Source organism: Leopardus geoffroyi, chromosome B4, assembly GCF_018350155.1.
Source record: "Leopardus geoffroyi isolate Oge1 chromosome B4, O.geoffroyi_Oge1_pat1.0, whole genome shotgun sequence".
Classification (NCBI taxonomy): domain Eukaryota; kingdom Metazoa; phylum Chordata; class Mammalia; order Carnivora; family Felidae; genus Leopardus; species Leopardus geoffroyi.
In genome coordinates this window covers 115,294,937-115,316,854 of record NC_059341.1, presented here as the reverse complement: position 1 = coordinate 115,316,854, position 21,918 = coordinate 115,294,937, and the positions used below count along the sequence as shown (strand labels likewise).

Here is a 21,918-nt window from a genome sequence, read left to right as displayed (position 1 = left end):
TATCAGAAACCTGTCATTTTCTAAAGACCTGTAATTAACAAACATTTATATAGAACTGTACTCTTACAACCAGTTACCAAGGGGTGATGAATAATTTTATATGCCAACTTGACTGGGCTAAAAGGTGTCTAGAGAGCTGGTAAAACATTATTTTTTGGTTGTATCTGTGAAAGTGTCTCTGGAAGAGATTAGCATTTGAATCAGGAGACTGAATAAGATCACTTTACCCTATGCAAATGGGCATCATCCAATCCATTGAGTGCCGTCATAGAGAGAAAAGGAAGGGCAAATTTGCTCTTCTCTTGAGCTGAGACGTCCACCTTCTCCTGCCCTCAGACATTTGTGCTCCTGGTTCTTAGCTTTTGGATTCATATCAGGACTTACACCACTGGCCCCAATTTTTTAGATCTTCTCAGAATTCATGATAACTAGGGAGTAAAGGGCTTGGTGTTGCCAGACATATGCCTTAAATTTAAGATTAAGAAAACTGGAGAAACTCAAAATATGCAATTTTGATTTAAGAAAATCAAGTGTCTTTCCCTCTTTTCCTACCCCACTCCATATTAAAAAAAAAAAAAAAAGGAAAAAGGGCTAGGAAAAAAAAAATTATGGTTACTCGGGTAATTATTCTTTCAACCAGATTTCAAATTTAGAGCTCTTTACCTCCAACTTCTGTCCTCTTTGTTGACAGGATTAAGTAGACCTACAAGGATCTGCACATTTGGTCCCAGTACCTTCCCAGTTCACCCCATATCCCACCCACGTGGACTCCTCATCCTCATTTTTGTACTGCCAACCTTTGCCTGGGAAAGGCTTCTTTCTGACCCTGCTTGCCTGGAAAAGCCCAATCATCCTTCAAGAACCAGCTCAAAGTTCACCTCCTCTGTGAAGGCTCCCCTGAAATAGGAGTTACTCATCCCCACATGCTGATTGAATACTGTCAGTGCCCTTCAGCCAAAGACCACCAGGAACACACCAACAGTGAGACAAGGTAGGTTTATTCCTCATTGATGGAGGGAAAACATACTCCATGGGGTATAACAGAGTGTCACAGAGAACTTTTAAGATTTGGGCTTTGGTTGGGTGATTTGGGGAGGGTCTATTAACTCAAAAATCTTCTCTAGATTGGAAACCACCAAAGAGCAAAGGGCAGTTCTATGCTTTGGTGTTTTATGGGTGGCACAGTGACCTTGTTTTTGTCTTGGCATAGACAAAATTATAAATCACAAATTTGTAAAAATTTACAAATTACAAATTTACTGTGAACTTGTTTTGTTGTTCTTTATCATGGTTCAGAGTAAGTTTATCTGAGGTTGGTGTACTATGAGATTATTTATGTCCAACCGGAGAACAAGATGGCCTGGCTATGAGTGTCAGACCAGCTTGTAATACTATTGGGGTCTAACTGTGATTATTTGTGGGTGTCAGGGGCTGCTTTCCTTTTTCTTTTCTTTTTTTTTTAAAAAAAATTTTTTTTTTCAATGTTTATTTATTTTTGGGACAGAGAGAGACAGAGCATGAACGGGGTAGGGGCAGAGAGAGAGGGAGACACAGAATCGGAAACAGGCTCCAGGCTCTGAGCCATCAGCCCAGAGCCTGACGCGGGGCTCGAACTCCCGGACCGCGAGATCGTGACCTGGCTGAAGTCGGACGCTTAACCGACTGCGCCACCCAGGCGCCCCTGCTTTCCTTTTTCTTAGCACCTACAGTACAACAGTTATTGGACTTTGATATTGTTTGTGTGTCTTTTACATTACTCAGCATGTCGTGTTGTGACACAGATAGTGCTGTCCATCCAAATCCTCCCCGCCCCCCCCCCCCCCCCCCCCCCCCCCCCGACAGTGGGGCAAGCATGGAATGTCAGTGGGACTGACCCCACCCCCAGCTTCAGTGATGAGACTTGATTTGTCTAAAACAACCCAGTGACTGGTTCAGGGATGGGCAGTGCAGATGATGTTGCCTGGAAATAGACACAGAGATTTGTATGCAAGAGAGTTAGTGGGGAAGGCTCACAGGAAGGATGTTAACAGAGAGGGAAATCCAATGGAGCAGTAGGGAAAGTTGACCTGCTGTGCGGTTGCAGTAAAGGCCTCATCTGATCCTCCAGGGGAGCTCTGGAGCTGGGATATCCCTTCAGAGAGGTCTGAATTGAGGCAGGACGAGGCTTTTGTACCTGCCCATTGACCAGCAGTTTCTTCCCAAAAGGGGCAGGCAGCTCCTATTGGCTAGAGCAATGCCTGTAGAGGAACTCACTTATGAACCATCAACAATCACCCATCCCAGCGGTGGAGGATGGGAGTTTCAGTCCTGAAAGGAAAATCTGGTTGGTGTAGCCACTAAAATGGACAAATGTGAATAAGCTATTTTCTCGTCTTACTGATAATTTCACCTTCTAGAAGACATGATTTTGGTGCCAATTCTATCCAACAAGGAGCACTTGGTAGGTGAAATGGAGAGCCTTGCAAAGCAGTTACTATTACTTATTTAAACACATTGCTCAAGGCCAGCCCAGTTGGGAGTGTTCTTTGGGTACAGTGATTATTTCAGGGAGCTCAGGAATTTTTTGGTACTTAAGGGTAGAGAAGCATGTTCTCCATTAGATGCCAGAATAAAGTGTATAGTCTCAGCTGCTGGTTGCATCGTCAGGACAAAACCAGCATATAGACCATGGAAGAATGGAGAAACTTGTAGAGAAATGAGGGTGGTAATAATGGACTGGAGCTACATCAATCATCAGGCCACAGGTGATTGTGCACCTCTCTTTCCAATTCTGTGTTCCGTGATTTTATACTCTTAGCTTGAAATAGGCCATGGTGGGAGTATTTACAACATGGAAATCGGCAAACACTGTAAGTCAAGGCTTTGTTCTCCAGAGAGTCAATTAGTTGTTGTACACACTTTCCAGCAAACCACTAGTGGAGCCCTAATCAAACCATGCCTGAAGCCTGTCCTGTTACATGACAAGACTTTACAGTTCCAGGAGTCAATAGATTCTCTTTGTAATATAACCTGTTTTGACTTCTAATTACCACATATTATTGTTTATCGATTTGTACTTTCGTTTTCTCCAATAAGCTGAAAGCTTCCCAAAAGTCAGGGAACATATTTTTCTTTGAATTTTCAGTGCCTAGAACATAGTCAGTATCCCACATACATTGAATACATAAAGTAGAACGATCCTTGAACTGAAAAGGATCGAACAAGCACTGATAAAAAGGTAACAGACATTTAAGATTAGTGAAAGTGCAGGTGTTCAAACTTGTCCATTTTGTTGGCCTAAAGAAATTACATTCCAGAGTTGAGAGAATTATGACAAATTGTGGATGTGGGAGAGAAGATGAAAGATAGGCAAATGCCCATCTGGTTTTTTAAGAAGAAAGAAAGCAAATTCTGCAAGCTGTGTAGTTTCCTGGTTATCTCACATCAGGTTCTAGAACAGATTGTTGAGGGGCGCCTGGGTGGCTCAGTTGGTTGGGCGACTGACTTCGGCTCAGGTCATGATCTCGCGGTTTGTGAGTTCAAGCCCCACGTCAGGCTCTGTGCTGACCACTTGCTCAGAGCCTGGAGCCTGCTCTGGATTCCGTCTCTCTTTCTCTCTGCCCCTGCCCCACTCACACTCTGTGTCTGTCTCTCTCAAAAATAAATAAATATGAAAATAAATAAATAAATAAATAAATAAATAAATAAATAAAAGAGATTGTTGAAATACTAGTGAAGGAGAAGAAGCAGTGTTCACCAGGATATGCTCATTAATAACAAAATCAAAAAAACAAAAAGCAAAAATGGACAGGCAAGGGTTTGCATGATATGACATGGCCATAGAGTTAAATTTAATGGGGATAAATGAAAGATACTGTATTTGCATCCAAAACACCAATGGCACACTGTCAGGATGTGACTTGGCTTAGCAGCAATATGTACAACAAAGGTGGAGAGATTATACTTGAAAATCAATCCAGTTTGAGTCACCCATGTAATGTGACCATGAAGAAAGCCAATACAATCCTGGGTTGCATTAAATTAAGCTTAGTCTGGTCTTGTGACTTACTGATTGATGTGCAAGTCTTACCTGATGACCTAAACAGAAACAGATCCTGTTTGAACAGCATTTTGAAAAATTAGTTCTCCTTCCTCCCTCAAACCTGGCAGCGTCTTCTTGTGGAGACACCAGTGTGTGTGATTCAGTCAGGGGTAGTACCTGCTTATGAATCACGTTGGTGGCTGCATGGAGAGTAGGGCCCACCCAGGTTCAGGTGATCTGTCTGTCTATTCATGTGCCATTACCATGCTGTATTATTTATAGAGACTTTGTGGTGTGTTACTATCTGATAGAGCTGGTCCTCCTTCGTAGCCCTTCCTTTTTAGTGTTTTTGAGAAGATTTTTGATGGTGTCCATGATCGACAGGCTCCTATCCTCTCTGGCACCTATCTCCCCATTACACACCAACAGGAACTATATATGGATGAGAAAAAGGAAACAGTGCTTCTGGGCATTCATCTCTCTCTCTTTCCCCACCTCCACACCCCTTTTTCTCAAGGACTCTTGGTGAATGTGGGCTTGGCTGACAGACAGCCACAGCCTGACTCCCATTCTTGGCTGCTTATCACTTGTGATCCTGGACAAGTTCCCTAAAATCCCTAAGCCTCAGTTTCCTCATCTGTTAAGTGGGCAAAATGATGCCTTCCTCAGAGTGAGAATGAAGGGAAATGAAATGCAGAAAGCACTTATCCCAGAGCCTAGTATAGAGAAGAGTCTCCATACATGGCAGCTGTGTCTGCTGCTGTTCTTGTAGGAGATGGTGCTTTGTTAGTATAGTTCCTGTTACTATTATCATCAGACACTCCTTTGTTTACTTTATTCTGGTTCATGAATTTGAATGGGAAGAAATGATATCTCTATTTTATTCAACTTTCTTTGAAATCTAGCTTTTCCTTCTGGTAAGAGTGCGGGCAACTTGACTGCAGTGGTATTAGCATTGTGACTTTGTCGCCATTGAAATCACAGATCTTTTCACATCACCTGATAGTTATTGCAGACATCTCAAAATATCTCCCATCACTCTTTGTTTTTTTCTTTTTTTTTAATTTTTTTTTTTTTTTACCGTTTTTATTTATTATTGAGAGGCAGAGAGAGACAGAGCATGAGCAGGGGAGAGGCAGAGAGAGGAAGAAACACAGAATCCGAAGCAGGCTCCAGGCTCTGAGCTGTCAGCACAGAGCCCGATGTGGGGCTCAAACTCACAAACCGTGAGATCATGACCTGAGCCGAAGTCGGACGCTTAACCGACTGAGCCACCCGGGCGCCCCATCCCATCACTCTTTGAAATGACAGTAGCTTTTTGACCCTTCATCAGGTCTTAGTATGTAAAGCATTGATTGGGGTGCCTGGGTGGCTCGGACAGCTGAGTGTCCAACTTGGGCTCGGGTCATAATCTCACGGTTCGTGAGTTTGAGCCCCACATGGGGCTCTCTGCTGTCAGTGCCAAGCCTACTTTGAATTCTCTGTCTCCCTCTCTCTCTGCCCCTCTCCTGCTCATACTCTCTGCCTCAAGAATAAACCTTCATTTTTTTTTTTTTTAGAAATAAAGCATTGCTAAAGGAGTACACATATTACTCTGGTACATTACTTAAATATTTGATGACCATAACAGTATAATTATTTTCTTTTGTAATTTTATGTATTTAAAACATTATTCTGAGAAGTTGTCTATAGGCTTTACCAGCTTGCCACTGGGAGCCATGGCACATAAAGGATTAAGTGCCCCTGTGCCGGTCAGCTCAGTTCGTTAAAGAGCAGTGAAGGTCATAGGGGCTCTCTTGTAAGGTCAAGATCACTTCACCTCCCTTCACTCTGTGCCTCAGCCCCAGAGACTGGCAGCATTTTCAGAGACACAGAAGGGACTAAGACCCACCCGAACAAGCCCGTCTCTGGCAGGAAATAGAATGCCTTGTGGATGGTGGATTAGCTTTGGCATAGCATTATGGGAGAGGCGGACCATTTGGATATGAAAGCTGATAGTTGGCAAAGCAATAAAGGCAGAATGACTCACTTGTAACTGGTGGCGGGACCTGTGATTGATCAGCAGTCCTTCATTCTGACTCTCTCTCTCTCTCTCAGTCTAGGCCTTTTTTTAAAAAAATTATTTATTTTGAGAGAGAGCAGGGGAGGAGCAGAGAGAGAGGGAGAGAATCCTAAGCAGACTCTGCACTGTCAGAGAGGAGCCCCATGTGGGGCTCAAACTCACAAACTGTGAGATCATGACCTGAGCCAAAATCAAGAGTCGGACGCTCAGCCGACTGAGGCACCCAATGCCCCTCTCAGTCTAGGCCTTTTGTTCTACATCAGGCAAGACTCCACACTTCCTATTCCTCTCTCTCCTCATCCCTACTCATGTCTCTTTCTCCATCCTGTCTCTGCTTCTCTCTCTATTTCCTTCCCTCATTTTTTCTCCTCCTCCCTCATTCCCTTTCCCCCACTTCTACAGGGAAGAAGCAGTAGAAACTTCTGAATTTAGTATTGAACACATAGTGGACATTCTTCTCTATGCCTGACCTCATGTTCTTGATACTGATACTTGTTGGCTTTGGGCCTGTGCTCGCACCCCTTTCTGTCATCACATGCACACACACACACACACACACACACACACACACACACTCTCTCTCTCTCTATCTCTTTCTCTCTGACACACACTCACACCTCAGAAAGATTATATTTATAATACCCTCGGGTATTTCCAAATGCCAGTACTCATTTTGGGAGCACACTTGTCTCTCCTGCTTGGAACAAACTGAACTTTCCACTGGCTCAGAGTTTTGAAGTTCTTCCGGCTGAGGGAAGAGTGAGAAACTCCAGGGGACCAGCCATATGTCAGAGCACTATCAACTTTCTACTCTGAGGGTCGTGCTCGCCAGAGCAGAACATTTGTTGAAGGATTCGCAGCCACATTTGGCCCAAGCAGCTCATGTTGGGTCTTTTAAAAAAAAAAAAACTTGCTGGTGGAAAGGGCTTCTGGAGTAGAGAGACCAGGTGTCGAGTGAGAATAGATCCTACCAGGCTGACACGGGCCATCAGAAATGATGTTTCGGGGCACCTGGGTGGCTCAGTCAGTTAAGCGTCTGACTTGGTTTCAGCTCCAGTCATGATCTCACAGTTTGTAAGTTCAAGCCTCACATCAGGCTCAGCTCTGATAGCATGGAGCCTGCTTGGGATTCTTTCTCTCTCCTTCTCTCTTTGCCCCTCCTTTCTCTTTTTCTTTCTCTCTCTCTTTCTCTCAAAATAAAAATAAATAAACTTAAAAAAAAAAAAAAAGAAATGATGTTTCTGAAGCCTAGAGAAGAGAAGGGTTTGAAACCAATAAATCCCCAAAGGACAAATGATAACTCTCACTCAATGTCTGTGAATTAATCTGAATTCACTTTCAGTTTGGAGTGAGCTGAAGGCTCTCATTTCTCAAAACTGGACTCAGGGCTGCCTTTATGCACAGGCAGATTTGAGCAGTTCCTCTCCTCTTCCCCAAATTTAGCTGTTTCATGAAATATCCTTAAAGGGGTTCAAAACAGTCATTCCACAATTAGAGCTATGGCCTGAAACCTCATTCCTGTGAGAGTTGACTCACTGACTTAATTCACACTAAAGTGTGAATGACTAACCCAGGATTCTTTCCTTTCTTGCAAACAGGCTTATGAAATAAATATAGTGAGAGAGAAGGCAGGAGACTCAGAGAGAAGAAGAGGGAGGGAGAGAGAGAGAGAGGGAGGCAGATGTTTGAGAGGAAATTGGATGGAGGGACATAGAAAAATGAGATATTGGACATTTTATAACTTCATAGATTTTTAACTTTATAACTTTATAGATTTTACAACTTGTATGCTCAGAGTTGGTCCCAATTAATTTTCAGGAGGCAATTGCCTAGCTTAATTATGGATAAGGTTTTAGCACTCAGTTTCAACTGTACTTTATATTGGTTGGTTTTCTTAGCCTTTCATATGAGAAGCTCTTTTGTGGGTAAAATGGGAAGGTGGCAAGAGAGAGGAGGAGGTACTGAACTGGATCAGAACCGTTGCTCAGAGGATGATGTTTCATCACCTTCCACGTAATTTTATCAGATGTCATTTCAAACCAGTAAAGAAGCTCTTCCCTTCTACTTCACAGTAAACAAATCTAGGGAGAATCCTTTCACTTCCCCCAAATCACCATTCTTTAAGTGGAATTTATTTGAACAATTTGCTTTGTGTGGACAACGTCGATGTCTAGTCTGGCTTCCATTTGGTTCCTGTGTGGGTCACTAAGCCAAAGGGCATAATATGTCACATGTTCCACATATAAATACCACCTGATTTGAGCTGTTCGGTGAGCTCCAAGGTCAAAAGAGGGATTACCAGCAACAGAAAAGTATCGCTTCCAACACGGGATGTGCTGTACCACATGCACAAGTCCCACATGCGTTAAGTAGTTTGTGTAGGTTTTCATGACCTTGTTATCAGGGTCTGGTGAGCTTCGCAGCGAAAGTCACTTTGCACTCAGCCCAGCTTCTTAGCTCCCCAGGCAAGAAGGCAAAGAACATGGAGGAGGAGGAAATGGGTTCCAGGGTACCCTCTGCCTTGAGAGGCTTCTCCCTCTGACATCTGGAAGGGAAGAGGGTGGTTGAGTTCAAGGTTGCGGCCCCCGGACTGAGACTTGGAGAGAAGAATTTCCCTCAGATTCCTCTCCCTTTGGTAGGAGAGTGGGGCTCCAGGCCCAGACTGGGGGGCTTGGTCTGCTTCTGTTAAGTTGGAGGACGGGGGTTGGTCAAAAATGTCTGTCTGATTAATTCCTAGTCTTTCTGGCTTGAAAGACTAAATTGCAGTACTTGAGTACTGTCAATATAGCACTATATGTTTTGTATTTATATATGTTTTATTATTTTCTTGCTTTTTCTGGACAGTGACTTTGTTTCCTTCTTACCACTCGGTATGGACATACCGCGTGATCACCCGTTATAACACTAGCTGACATTTAGCACTATGCTTTTATATGGTTCTCACGGTGTGGTCCCTGACCAGCTGCAGCAACATCCCCTGCCTGGGAAGGTAGAAATGCAAATTTGCAGGCCTTACCCTAATGAATGGAACCTCTGGGGGTGAAGCCCGTAGTCTGCGTTCTGACAGGTGCTCCAGGTGGTGCTGACAGAACCTCAAGCCTTCAAACCTGTAACTTTTGAGTTAGTGAGTTCTTCGTTCATTTAGTAGCAACGCTCTTACATGTATTCTCTCAGATGTCATGTTGACCCACCTCTGCTTTAGGGCTGGAGAAGTGGAGGCTTAGAGATGTGATGGGGAGGGTCCAGGCTACTCTGCTTCTGTAGTTTTTCTTTCTCCTCTGCGTTTCAGAGCTTATCACAGGATGTCTCTGCCTCTGCTGGCACGCCGGAAGGGAGCTATCCTAGAACACCACTCAGAACACTTCCCCACAGCCTCAGGCAGGAGAGCAGCGCTGGGCAGGCTGTTGAGTGACAGCTGATTGACAGCTGGCCTCATCTGCTACCTCGCCCTCCTGGCTCCCCTCTTAACCTCTGTTCCCCTCTCTCTGCTGTTGCACCCGCCGAGATCAGCTGAGCCACTGTGGCTGCCTGTCGTTAGAGAGGAGCTGTGGGGCCCGAGGAAGTTGGGTGGATGGAATGGCCTCTCCTTGGAAGCAGGTTCTCTTTAGGTTCAAGGCCTTTGGGAGATATCCACTTAGGACATGGGCAGTCTTGTCTGTTTATTTAGGGTGTGGACTGGGAGTCAGGACAGGAGGTTTATGAACAGGGAGGGAGTTTTGTTGTGTTTTTACCTTTGTGCTGATTCTTTCAGGGAAGTTGAATAGTGTGATAGAGAAAACTATGATGAGAGGGAAAAAATCAATTTTAGCGAAGTAAATGTAGGTTCACTTTCATTTGTAAATATATTTCTTCCATTTGTTGTTACTCCATCCATAAGTTGCATGCATATAAACCTTAGATTCAGATTCTTTAAAAAAAAATTTTTTTTACATGTATTTATTTTTGAGAGACAGAGAGAGACAGAGCATGAACGGGGGAGGCACAGAAAGAGAGAGGGAGACACAGAATCCAAGCAGGCTCCAGGCTCCGAGCTGTCAGCACACAGCCCGACGCGGGGCTTGAACCCACAAATCGCTAGATCGTGACCTGAGCCGAAGCCGGACGCTCAACCGACTGAGCCACCCAGGCGCCCCTAAAATCTTTTTTTATTCACAGTCAGTGTTGCTTTCTTTCAAGGAGGCACAGAAACTTAGTATCTGCCAGTGTGATGGTAGGTTCTGGCTGCCATACACAGGGTAGGTTGTGGCTTCTGTTAGTTGATAGTTACTGATGGACAGCATGTACCCCTCATTCTGTGGTGCCCACACACACAGGCACACATATGCATGCACACATACTCACGTGCATGCATGTGCACGCACACGCACACACACACACACACACACACACACACACACACACACAGAACCTCTTATGTCTTTTTAACTTCCCAAAGCCATTAGACATATAAAATTTGCCTTAACCTAAAGTTTGAATAAAAATTCTGAAATAATGGATGATATCCATTCAAGCAGCTTGATGGCTTAAAGCAAGGCTGAACTTCCTATGTCTTGAAAAGCTTATTCCCAGAAATAAAGCTAAGTGGGCAAAGGAAGACCTATATCTCCCTGCTGAATAGGAAACAAAACTGCACATATTAAATGATGTCTCCAAGGTGCTATGCTGCTTGGAACAAAGGTGCTGTAGACACCCAGGCACTTCGTGTTAAGATTGAGCGCATAGTTTCAATGTGAACTATAAGGCCATGGTAAAGTTGCCTGAAAATGAGTCAGCAGGACTTTGTGAGCCATTCATTCCCCTCATAAAACACCTTCCTCCCTAATAAAACATCTCTTGCCTCTCTCTTTTGACCTTGGGCAGTCTATAAAGGACAATGTCCTTCCTTTGGGATTATCTAATCTCTAAGAGAAAATGCCTTGCCCTCCTATATTGCTGGTGGGAGCATCAAATGGTGCAGCTGCTGTGGAAACACTTTGGCGATTCCTCAATAAGTTAAAAACAAAGTTATTATGCGTGTTTATAACCCAGAATATTCCACTCCCAGATATATAGTCTAAGATAATTTAAAACATATGTTCATACAAAAACTTGTACATGGGTGTTCATAGCAACATTATTTATGATAGACAAAAAGTGGTAACAACCCAAATGTTCATCAACTGAGGAAAAGAAAAACAAATGTACCCACACAATGGAATATTACTCAACCATAAAAAGGAATGATGTATTGACACATGCTATGACCCAAATGAGCCTTGAAAGCGTTATGCTAAATAAAAGAAGTCAGAGACAAAGGGCTGCACACTGTGTGACTATATTTATATGAAATGTCCAGAATAGGCGAATCCATGGAGATAAAAAGTAGAGTAGTAGTTGCCAGGGCCTAATGGGAGAGGAGAAATGGGGAGGGACTGCTAATGGCTATGGGCTCCATTTTGGGGTGATGGAAATATTCTGGAATTATATAGTGATGATGGCTGCACAATAAGACTATACTAAATACTCCTGAATTACAACCTTAAAATAAGGAATTTTATGGTATGTGAATTATCTCTCTCTCTCTCTTTTTTTTAAAGCCTTAACAGGGCTCTGCCACTTTATTTTTTTCCTTTTGGATTAAGACAGGTAAGTAGAATGCATCTCAATTTGGGCCTCTGGTGAAGTGTTTATTAGGCTGAGGGCTCTCTTTTGCCCTTCTTGATATGCTCTATGGAGCTGGAGGAGCAGATACTAGGAATCCAGAGGTGTGCAGGAGAGCACGGATGAGAGCTGGATGGGTCAGCTGCAGTCTTTGGGGAAGAGCAGTACTCTCCATTTACTCCGTTGACAAGTGTCCCCAGAGCCCTTTGATGGGCTGAATCTTGTGTGATTACTAACATGAGTAAGACCAGTCTCCACCTTCACGAAGGTCAGGCTAAGACAAATGTGTTAAGCAAACAATCATAATTCAAAGTGATCTACCTACTACAGGAATGTACAGTTGACAGGAGAGCTTGTGGAAGACATTGGGGGGTGGGAGGGTCGTCCCAGCCTTATCAACAGGAACAAAGGGGAGAAAGTAGGAATGATGGTGTGCTTGGGACAGATGGGGAAATGGACAGCATTTCATTGACATCCTTAAGGCAAGTAATTACTCAACAATTAACTTTATCTTTTTTTTTTTTTTTTTTAGTTTATTTATTAATTTTGAGAGAGACAGAGACAGAGCACACGGGGTAGGGACAGACAGAAAGGGGGAGAGAGAGAATCCCAAGCAGGCTCTGTGCTGACAGCTGCAGAGTCCAGCCCAGGGCTCAAGCTCACCAACCATGAGATCATGACCTGAGCCCAAACCAAGAGCGTGTCACCTGACTGAGCTTCAGTGACCCTTAGTTTTGTCTTTTGTAAAGCTTCTTTCTAAAGGTTATATATGCACTGGCTGAAGTTTTGAACAGATCAAGAGGGAACACAGTGGATAGTTATCTTCCTTGGACACCCTTTCTTCTAATTGTCCTCTCCAGAGGGAACTATCTTCAGATAGTCTTCTCTCTTAATAGATCCCTCTTTGCTTTATTTTTGAGAGACAGAGACTTCATTGTCAAGACTAGATCACAGAGAGTTAAGATGAAATTTTAAAGATCAAATTCTATAGATTGGTTGGTATTCATTTACCTGATTCAATTCCATTCAGTTCAGTTCAATTTGCCCCAACCAATTCTGTTATCTTTACCTTGTGGCAGGCCTTTCATGTCAATTAATTGATTTTAGTGACTTAACAAAAACTTTGGTTGTTAATTCACTTATTAAAAAAATATTTCCTGAGTTTCCTACCAAGTGACGAGCTCTGTTCTAAGACTTGGGGATAATGTCGTGAACAAGAGAGACATAATGTCTGTCCTCAGGGAGCTAATTGGGGGGTACAGAAGATAAGAAAGTCAGGTCAGGGGAACTACTCTACATTATCTAGTCTTTGAAGATGTGATATTTGAGACCTGAAAAACAAGAAAGAGCCATGCAGATATTGGATGGACCACACAGCTAGTGCAGAGGACCTGTGGTGGGAACGAGTCAGGCATATGGAAAGAAACAGAAAGGAGGCAAATCCTCAGAGGAGGAGTGGAGAGGGAATGGGCTTGTATTTATTTGTTAGGGCAGCTGTAACGACCACAGCCTGAGTGGCTTAAGTAACAGAAATTTATATTCTCAAGGTTCTGAAGGCTAGAAGTGCAAGATCAAGGTGTCAGCAGGTTTTATTTCTTCTCGGGCCTCTCTCACTTCCTTGTAGATGGCTGCCTTCTCCCGCTGTCTTCACATGGTCTTTCCTCTATCCCTGCCCGTGTCTAATCTCTTCTCCTTGTAAGGACACCAGTCACACTGGATCAAGGCCCACTCATATCACCCCATTTTACCTTAATTACTTCTTTAAATACCCTATCTCCAAACCAATCACAATTTCTGAGGTACTGGGGGTTAGGACTTTAATATATAAATTTGGGGGGACATAATTCAGCTCATAGCAGGGCTGGTAAAGTCTTAGAAGTGGCTAGATTGTGTAGGGTTTTGTTGGCCAGGGTCAGAAGTTTTATTTCAGAGTGATTAGGAACCACTGGAAGCTTTAAAGCGGGGAGGGGGGCAGTGTCTGATTAATATTTGGGAGTTAGTTTCTCTGGAGATCCCAGCAAGGGGAACTAAAACCCCACTGGCCCCAAGCCCAGAGGTGATCTTCTCTATCAACCCAGGGCCTGGATTACATTTTCTTCATCCTGTTCACTGTTCTTGTTTTTCAGCAGAGTTTGCACAAAAAGAAAACAACACACTCAGGATAGTATGCCTCAATATTCCAAACAAATTCTGAAATGCATAAAAGCTTAACCATAAATACACATTTTGCAAGACTCTCTGATCTATTTATGGCACAAAAACCTCCTAAATAGAGGGACTGGATCAACTGCAAATAGCCATTGTTGACTTTCTATGAGTACATTGGCTATCACGATGGCTTGTGTGCCGTGGGATTGTTACAAAGACACATTTCTGTGTGCTGGTACTTTTCTGTGCTCCTCAGTGGATTTTGTTTTGTCATATGGGTCAAGATCTCCAACCATAAACAAAGAGGAAATGTTGGCTTGAGAAATACCTACTTTAATTTGTTAATAAGCAGAGCTGAAACTGGAAAAAATAATTTTGTTATGTAAACAAAAGTTTGTTGTTTGGTTAGTGCAAAGTATAACTCTTGCAAAATGCTAAGGGGACATGGTCCCCATGGGCGAACGTTTAAAATGGCTTTGGAAGAAAAGAAACAGCAGCTCTGTTTATTGTGCAAATGTAGGGAATGTCAAAGCCGAATCGTCAAAATCATTTTCAACAACTGAATGCCATTTATGAGCTGTGAGGTACCTACTTCAACAAAACTCTTTCAAGTTTAAAGGGAGAAGAATCTCTTTTTATGCATCTAAAGACAGCATCAAAATTAACATCTGAGTTATAAAAATAGTCCATGAAACAGATGACTTGATTCTGTGACTTGATATTTTACCAGATAAAATTCCAAGTGAATCTCTTTTCTCTTTTGCATTTTTGAGAGCTATTTCCCTTCTCTGGTTTGGTCCTCTGGTTAATGTGTTGAGGCAGGCTCTTGTCAGCCAGATGGAATATAATCTATATTTAGAGCTTCCATTAGCTCTTGTGTTTGAATGTGCTACCATGTCCTAATTTCAACACAAATATTCTACAAGAGTGGATTGCCATTTATATTACTGCTGCATAGTAAAGTCAATTATGCTAATACACCTTATTTTTTGTGAAGCTTTTAAAAAAACTCATGCATATTCCCTTTTTATTGGGTACCTATTGATAAATGGGAAGTTGTTAACTTGATAACATTTACTAGTTTTCAGACTGGCCAGCCTTAGTTCTGGTTTCTCTCCATGTCCCTTCCAAGCTGGTTTGGATGCTGGTTAGTACCTCCTTTGCAGCTTGGGAGAGTTCAGCAGCCCAGTTAACCTTGAGAATGGAAGAATCAAAAATGGAACCAGTCCATCCTCAGCTAAAAGGTTCATTTTGCCAGAGTAATTCTTTTTTTTCTAAAGTAAGAAATTATTGTGTTATCCCAAATGCACAGGTACTACTGTGCCAAAGTGCTGTGGAAACCTTAATGCTGAACTTTCCTAAAATCAATTGAGTGTTAATGAAAGTTTGGGGGTAGCAGAATTCAAGAGAAAAGTACTCTTTGTTTTAATCACCATCTCTCAAAACTATATAGTGGAAAGCTCTGCTGACATTTATAAAAATAACAACTCCCCTTGCTTGTGCTGGACAGAATGGAAAGCCATTTCATAAGCTTTCTGCATGGAATCAGAGTAATCCTCCTGGTGCCCCCTGGCAAAGACCTCTTCTGGGTGAACAGAATGCTGGCATTGTCATCAGAATCCTGGGAGCGAGGCCTTGGACCAGGTCTTGGGATTTTAATAAACATAGCAGATGAACAACCTTCTGGAATCAGAGTCTTTAACAAAACAAAACAAAAGTCTGAGGCTACAATTACTGGAAGGTTTATTTGGACCTTGGAAGGGAGATGAGGAACCTATAAATGGCCTTATGTACAGGAGAAGGCAGATAACCAAATTCATGCTTGTTCTCAATCAGAGCAGCTATCTGTACTCAGAAGAAATATCTGCTGTGTGATTTGTCACATGAAGGAAAAGATCAGGGGTTCAGTGGAGTCGCCAGAAAAATTGGGTTGTGTCATTTCCAGTCACCAAGGTCAGCACAGAAGATCAGACATGGGTAGACGTCTGGTGTTTGCTCATTCACAGGTCAGCTGAGACACACTTCTTGCTACCATGTCCTATGACCCCTGGTTGGAGGGGATGATAAGTGCAGACCCCAAGTTACACCAATAATTCTTAGGCCCAGCTCCTGCTATTTTTATGGGGTCTTTGTTTTCTGCTCACAACTGGACCGCAGCCACTGCTGGCTTCCCTCCTACTTCTCTGCCTGCTTTTCTCTGCTTTCCTCCTGGGCCTCTATGACTCTTGATTCCAATTCCAGTGGGTGGATTTTTTGCCCCCATGCTTCCAAGCAGTTCTCTGACCCCAACTAGATGTCCTACAATTCAATTCAATTCTGACATCATGTACTTGCAGACAGTGCCAGACCCTATAGGAAAGGATTCAGTTCTCTCAAACCCTGTCCTTTTGGGTTTTTATGGAGGCTTCATTACCAAGGCATGATTGATTAAATCATTGATCGCTGGTGACTGATTCACGTCCAGCCCGCGCGCCACGCCCCCCCCCCCCCCCCCCCCCCGCCCCAAGAGGTCAGGATTGGGGAGAGGTAGGAATGAAAGTTCTAACCTTGAAAATCATACTGTTGGTTCCACTGGTAACCAGCCCCCACCCCCCACCCTTAGGTGCTTTCCAACTGTCACCTATTAACATCACAAAAGACACCTTGATGGCTCTCATCACAGGAAATTTGAAGGGTTTTAGGAGGTCTGTCAGGAAGGGGACAATGGCCAAATATATATTTCTTATTATAAACCACTTCCTGAAACTGTCACTTAAATGTTGACATTCCCCGGGGTGTGCCCTATAAACCTATCTGTTCTCACTTTATGTGCAGACCAGAGCTCTTTCTCTGGTTCCATAGATGTCTCATAGTCAGTACTGAGTGATCTGAATTCATGATGCTCCCACCCCTGAGATTGTGCCTTCTCCTGAGATCCTCATCTCTAATAGTGATGGGGATTCATGGTGCTCGTGATTTTACTGGCTCTGTTCCAAGCATCTGACATGCTTTACCTCATTTCACCTTTTCGAAAACCTGGTACAGAGGGTACAGATATTATCCCCATTCCACACATCTGAAGCACAGAGTGATTCGGTGCCTTGCCACAGGTTCAACAGCTAGCTGTAGGTAGAGCTAGGGTTTGGCTGCAGGCTGTGTAAGCCAGAGCCCATCTTTTGAACAACTCTGCTGTGCTACTTGCTGTTTGCATTCACCCAGGTCAGAAACCCGGTCATCATTTTTGATCCCTCTTCTCCCTTGGCTGCCTCTTCCAATCCAATGCCCATCCCATCGCTCTTACCTCCTGAATAACTTCACTGTCACCACTGAGTCCAAGCGATTGCCCCCTAACTGGATACACACAATGGGCTCCCAACAGCTCTTCCTGCCTTCATCTCTTTTCTGCTTCCCACCCCATATACTTCTGACATTACAACCAAAGCAATCTGTCTAAATTGTAAATTCACTGTGTCACTCTGCTAATTAAAATGCTCCAATGGTTTCCTGTTGTCCTCGGGTTAAAGTTGTTAAGAAATAAACTGAGGCATATTAAAAATTTTTCAAGTTTATTTGAGCAAAAATCTGTTCTAATTGGAATAGAATCCCAAACTGGAAGTAGTTAGGAGCGCTTCCTTGACAGGAGCCAGGGGAAAGACTTACATAGAGTGGATGTAGAAGCCAAGAAAGGAAATTATTTGATTGGCTGTAACTTTAAGCCTAGTTAGAAGCTTGTTTGTAATTGGTTACCCTTAAGTTTCGCTTTCTTAACTTGGAGGCATTTACAGGCTTAGATTTTGGTTTGCTTATGTCAGTCACCCTGGCATTTAGAGCCACTTCTGTCTAAAGGCCTCCTTTTTAAAACTAATTTAACACCCTTAACATTACGAAAAAGGCACGATTTGGCCCCGTTCTCCTTTCCAGCATCATTCTTTCCGGACTCTCCTCTCACCTTGTGCTGTCCACATGCTCCAGTCTTTCTGAATCTCTTTCCTTTCTTGATTCTTAGAAGGGCACCTGCTCGCTGTTACTCCTTGGCCACGGGTTGTCCAATCCCTTTGCCTGAAACACTTTTACCTTTTGCGTTACCTGGTTTGCTGCTTCTCATCCTTTAAGCTTCAGGATCGCCTCCCTAAGAGCCTAAAGGGAATTTGGTGCCCCGTTTAGGGGAGCAAACTCCCTTTGCCTGTTCCAGAATAGCTGCTACTTGCTTTGTGCTGGTTCTGTTCTGAGTACTTCAAATATATTCACTTGTTAAATTTCACAGCAACCCTGTGAGGTAGGTACAATTAGCATTTAGCAGATGAAGAAGTGCAAGTACAAAATGTGTCTGTCATAGTCCACCAGGAAAATGATGCTACTCCAGTAGCTCACCAGAGGAAACTTGATACAGGGCTCTACTACGAGGGTGTGGCAAGAGCACAAAAGGCAAGAGGACGGGCGGCAAGGCAACCTGGGAATGAGCAACAGTAGGAAGCTGCTTTTGCAAGTTACAGGGGTGGGGGTGGGGTGACTGGCGTGGAGGGGATGTCACCAGAGCTGAGGTTCTGGGGCTGCCCAACAGGAATTGGAGCCCAGGAGGAGATGCGGCCACTTCCAGAGCGGCCACCCCAGAGAGGGGACGAAACGCCTTGACGTTTCTCTCCGCTTTGCGTGTTAAGCTCTACCACTACATCCCGTTGGCCTAGCTAACCCGACACTCGATGGCAGAAATGTCGTTCTCAGAAGTCACAGGGAAGATGGGGACTGGGTTGAGAGCAAACAGGCAGGAGGCAGACCCAGAGAAGTGAAGTAATTAGCCCAAGGTCGCACGACTTCTAGCTAGAGCCCAGGGAGTTTGTTCCCAGAGTGGGCACCCTTAATGACTAGTATATCTTGCCTCTCTGAGAACCTTAGGCAAGGCACTGAATCCCTCTGCCTCTGATGTATAAAATGTGGATAATAGTACCTTCTGCATAAGGCTATGGAAAAGATTAAATGAATTCAAATATGTCACATACTTTGAACAGTGCCTGGAATAACACATACACAGTCAATTTTGGTCCCTATTGCAGAGACAGGGATCTCATGAGGAGGCAGTGGTCTGGGGGTGGAAGCTGTGCCCACTACCGTTCCAAGCGTTTTCACTATAATGTAATTGCTGTCTCCATTCCGCAGATGCTAAAACTGAAGCCCCAGGAATTTGACTTGTCCTGGGTGACACAGCAAAAATGGAAGTAGGATTCAGGACCTCGATCCAGAGCAGGTGTGTGCAACTACCATATTGAAATTCCTGTATAATAGACGAGCTAACCTGAAGGCGGTGGCTCAGTCTGTACCTTCCGCCTATCTTTCCCTAGCTCTAGCTGTGCCCGGTGCCTAGAAGGTACTCACCTGCTTCATGAGTTTGCTGGTGCCCAGGGAGAGGGGATGTTCCCAGACTTGTTTCTGGACTTCTCAGTCAGCAGTGAGCTGACCAGTCCAGTCATGGGCTGCAGGCACAGCCTGTCTTCAGAAACTGATTGGACACTGTCTCCACAGTGTATCCCGGGGAGTCCCAGCTTGGCCATTTCACCTAGTTCTGTGCTGTCTTCTCCTGACTGCCCGCTCCTACAGGCCATCTGTTTTTCTACCTCGCTGAGGGCTCCGGGGGTGCCAAGGCTAACAGTTACAATGGGGGAAATTGCCACAGGACAACGTAAGAGAAAATAAAATGGGGTAAAAGGTCACCATGGGAGAGTTCTGGAGAGCACTGAAAGATCCGAATTTGGAAGCACATCTGGACGTAAGATGGGACGGAGAATTACACTTGCTAGGACACGTTATTTCTATTTTTATCTGTGTAATTGACTTGGTGTATGAAATGGAAGCAAATCACTCTTTTCTGCCTGTTTAAGAAGGCAAAGTAATTTACGCCAAATATTGGAAGAGCTGTACTGGATTAATTACTGACTCAAGTTTTGGCTAAACTCGGCGTTTGATCCTTTGCAACAGTATGCTTTGGGGATGCTGTCCTTCCTGAATTTTCTCTCATCTTGCCAGCTGAAAGAGTCAGTCTTCTTGTGAGAGGCCAGTGTGTATTTGTTTAAGAAGCAGTATGAATTAGGTGTCTGATAATGGTTCCCTTTTCCCTTTCGCTGTGTACAAAGGGAGAATCAAACTGCTCAGTGCTTAGAAGCACCTCGAATTTCAAGGCACGTCTTTTATGTCCTCACTTCACCACTGCCATGTGCTTTCTATCCTATTTTCTTGGTCTTTTTTCCCTCCTCATTTATATTGTAGTAGATTGCATCTTGCTTAATTGTATGCATCTTCATAAGCCACCCTCAGTCCTTCCTGGAACAACACAAATAAATAGATACTGTCTCAAACGTTTTTATTGTAGACTTGATTCTTCCCCTTGTTTTAGTGCAGTTCTTTGAGTTACTGACAAGCATCATTGTCCCATTGCTTTCTTAATGAACTCATGTAGCAGAGGCCTTTTTAAGGCAAAAAGTTAAATACTAAGTTCCAGGATTCCTAGCTGAGAGAAGTTGTAATTTAGAATTTGTTGATCAAGAAATATACGTTGAGTGGTTGCCGGAGGCAGGGAGTGGGGGGCAGGTGAAATGGATGAAGGTGGTCGGAAGGCACAAACTTCCAGTTATAAGATAAATTAAGTTCTGGGACTGTAATGTGCAGCATGGCAACAAGGGTTAACGATACTGGACTATATATTTGTAAGTTGCCAAGGAAGTAGATCTTAAAAGTTCTCATCATAAGAAAAAAATGTGTAATTATGTGAGGTGATGGATGTTAACTAAACTTATTGTGGTGATCATTTCATAGGATATACAAGCATCAAATCTCATTATGTTGTACTCCTAAAACTAATACAATGTTATATGTCAATTATGTCTCAATAAAAAATACACAAATGACCCCCCCAAAAAAATCAGATACACATTTCAACAATAATTGAGTCGTCAGAAATGATAGTGAGTGACCAGGAAGGAGTGTTTGCTGAAATGGTAAGGACCAGAGATGGGGCAGTCCTAATGTTTTAATACCGGCTTGCTATGCACATTCCTATCCATTACACTTACTGTGTTTTGGCATTTGATTTTGTAAAATTTAAACACGGTATACAGTATAGATCAAGGAAAGGAAATCATTTGAGCAAGTAGATTAATACAAATAAATACAATTTAATACAAATTAATTAGTACAGATTAATACAAATAAATCCACAATGGTCAGTGCTGAAAAACAATGAAAAAACACATGCTGAAAATTTACTTGATTTTGCTAATGTTTTAAAATGAGTTTTTATTTTATTAATACATATACAGAAATAAAATTAAGGAATTTATAACTTATCAATTATATCTTATTAATCACAACCAATCTATATACATTTGAAAAATAGTTGCATATACATATGGAACTTGCCACAACTTCAGAGTGCCCCAGAAGCTGATCCTTGCCAGCTAGGAACCCATCATTTTACCTTTATTCCGTTTTCAAGGCATATTCGGTTAGGTACTAGTGTCTCCAATATATACTAGAGTGTTTTCTTTTCATGAAAAATGGACAACAATTGGCTAGACCTCAACCTTTATTGATGAAATTTCCCTTCTGCCTTTCTAGACATGCACTTCATTAAAAATCACTTCATTAAATCTGAACGAGATTTTAAACTTGTTTAAGTGCTTTGATGCAATATTTTGTTTTTGTCAATTATATATAATTTAACAATTATATATTCCTATTAAAGAATAGTTCTGAAAGGAAACTGTAGGAAAATGAATGGTTTGACTGAGGTCACATTTCAAGTCAGAGGCTGACCTGAGACTAGAACTTTATTTCTTAAAATGAATTCTGTTGCTTTCTCCCTTATCTTATGTTAACTAAGGGCTGTCTCTTTTTTAAAAAATCTTTTGGGCTGCCTGGGTGGCTCGGTTGGTTAAGTGTCCGACTTCAGCTCAGGTCATGATCCCACGGTTTGTGGGTTCGAGCCCTGCATTGGGCTCTGTGGTGACAGCTCAGAATCTGGAGCCTGCTTTGGATTCTGTGTCTCCCTCTCTCTGCCCCTCCCCCACACGCACACATC

At 43.0% G+C, this 21,918-nt stretch overlaps 2 long non-coding RNA genes across 2 annotated transcripts in view; one reads left to right on the top strand and one right to left on the bottom strand.

Annotated features, from left to right (window-relative positions):
- LOC123590405 overlaps window positions 1-19,242 on the top strand; it is a 73,074-nt gene extending 53,832 nt beyond the window's left edge. The window contains exons 4-5 of the long non-coding RNA XR_006708748.1: window positions 692-991; window positions 19,005-19,242. This is a non-coding gene — a long non-coding RNA (uncharacterized LOC123590405). The remainder of the gene's footprint in view (window positions 1-691; window positions 992-19,004) is intronic.
- On the bottom strand, window positions 15,592-19,329 carry LOC123590406. Its single transcript, XR_006708749.1, has 2 exons — window positions 19,221-19,329; window positions 15,592-15,918 (listed from the first exon to the last, which is right to left on the bottom strand). It is a non-coding gene; the product is annotated as an uncharacterized LOC123590406 (long non-coding RNA).
- Between the last annotated feature and the right edge of the window lie 2,589 nt (window positions 19,330-21,918).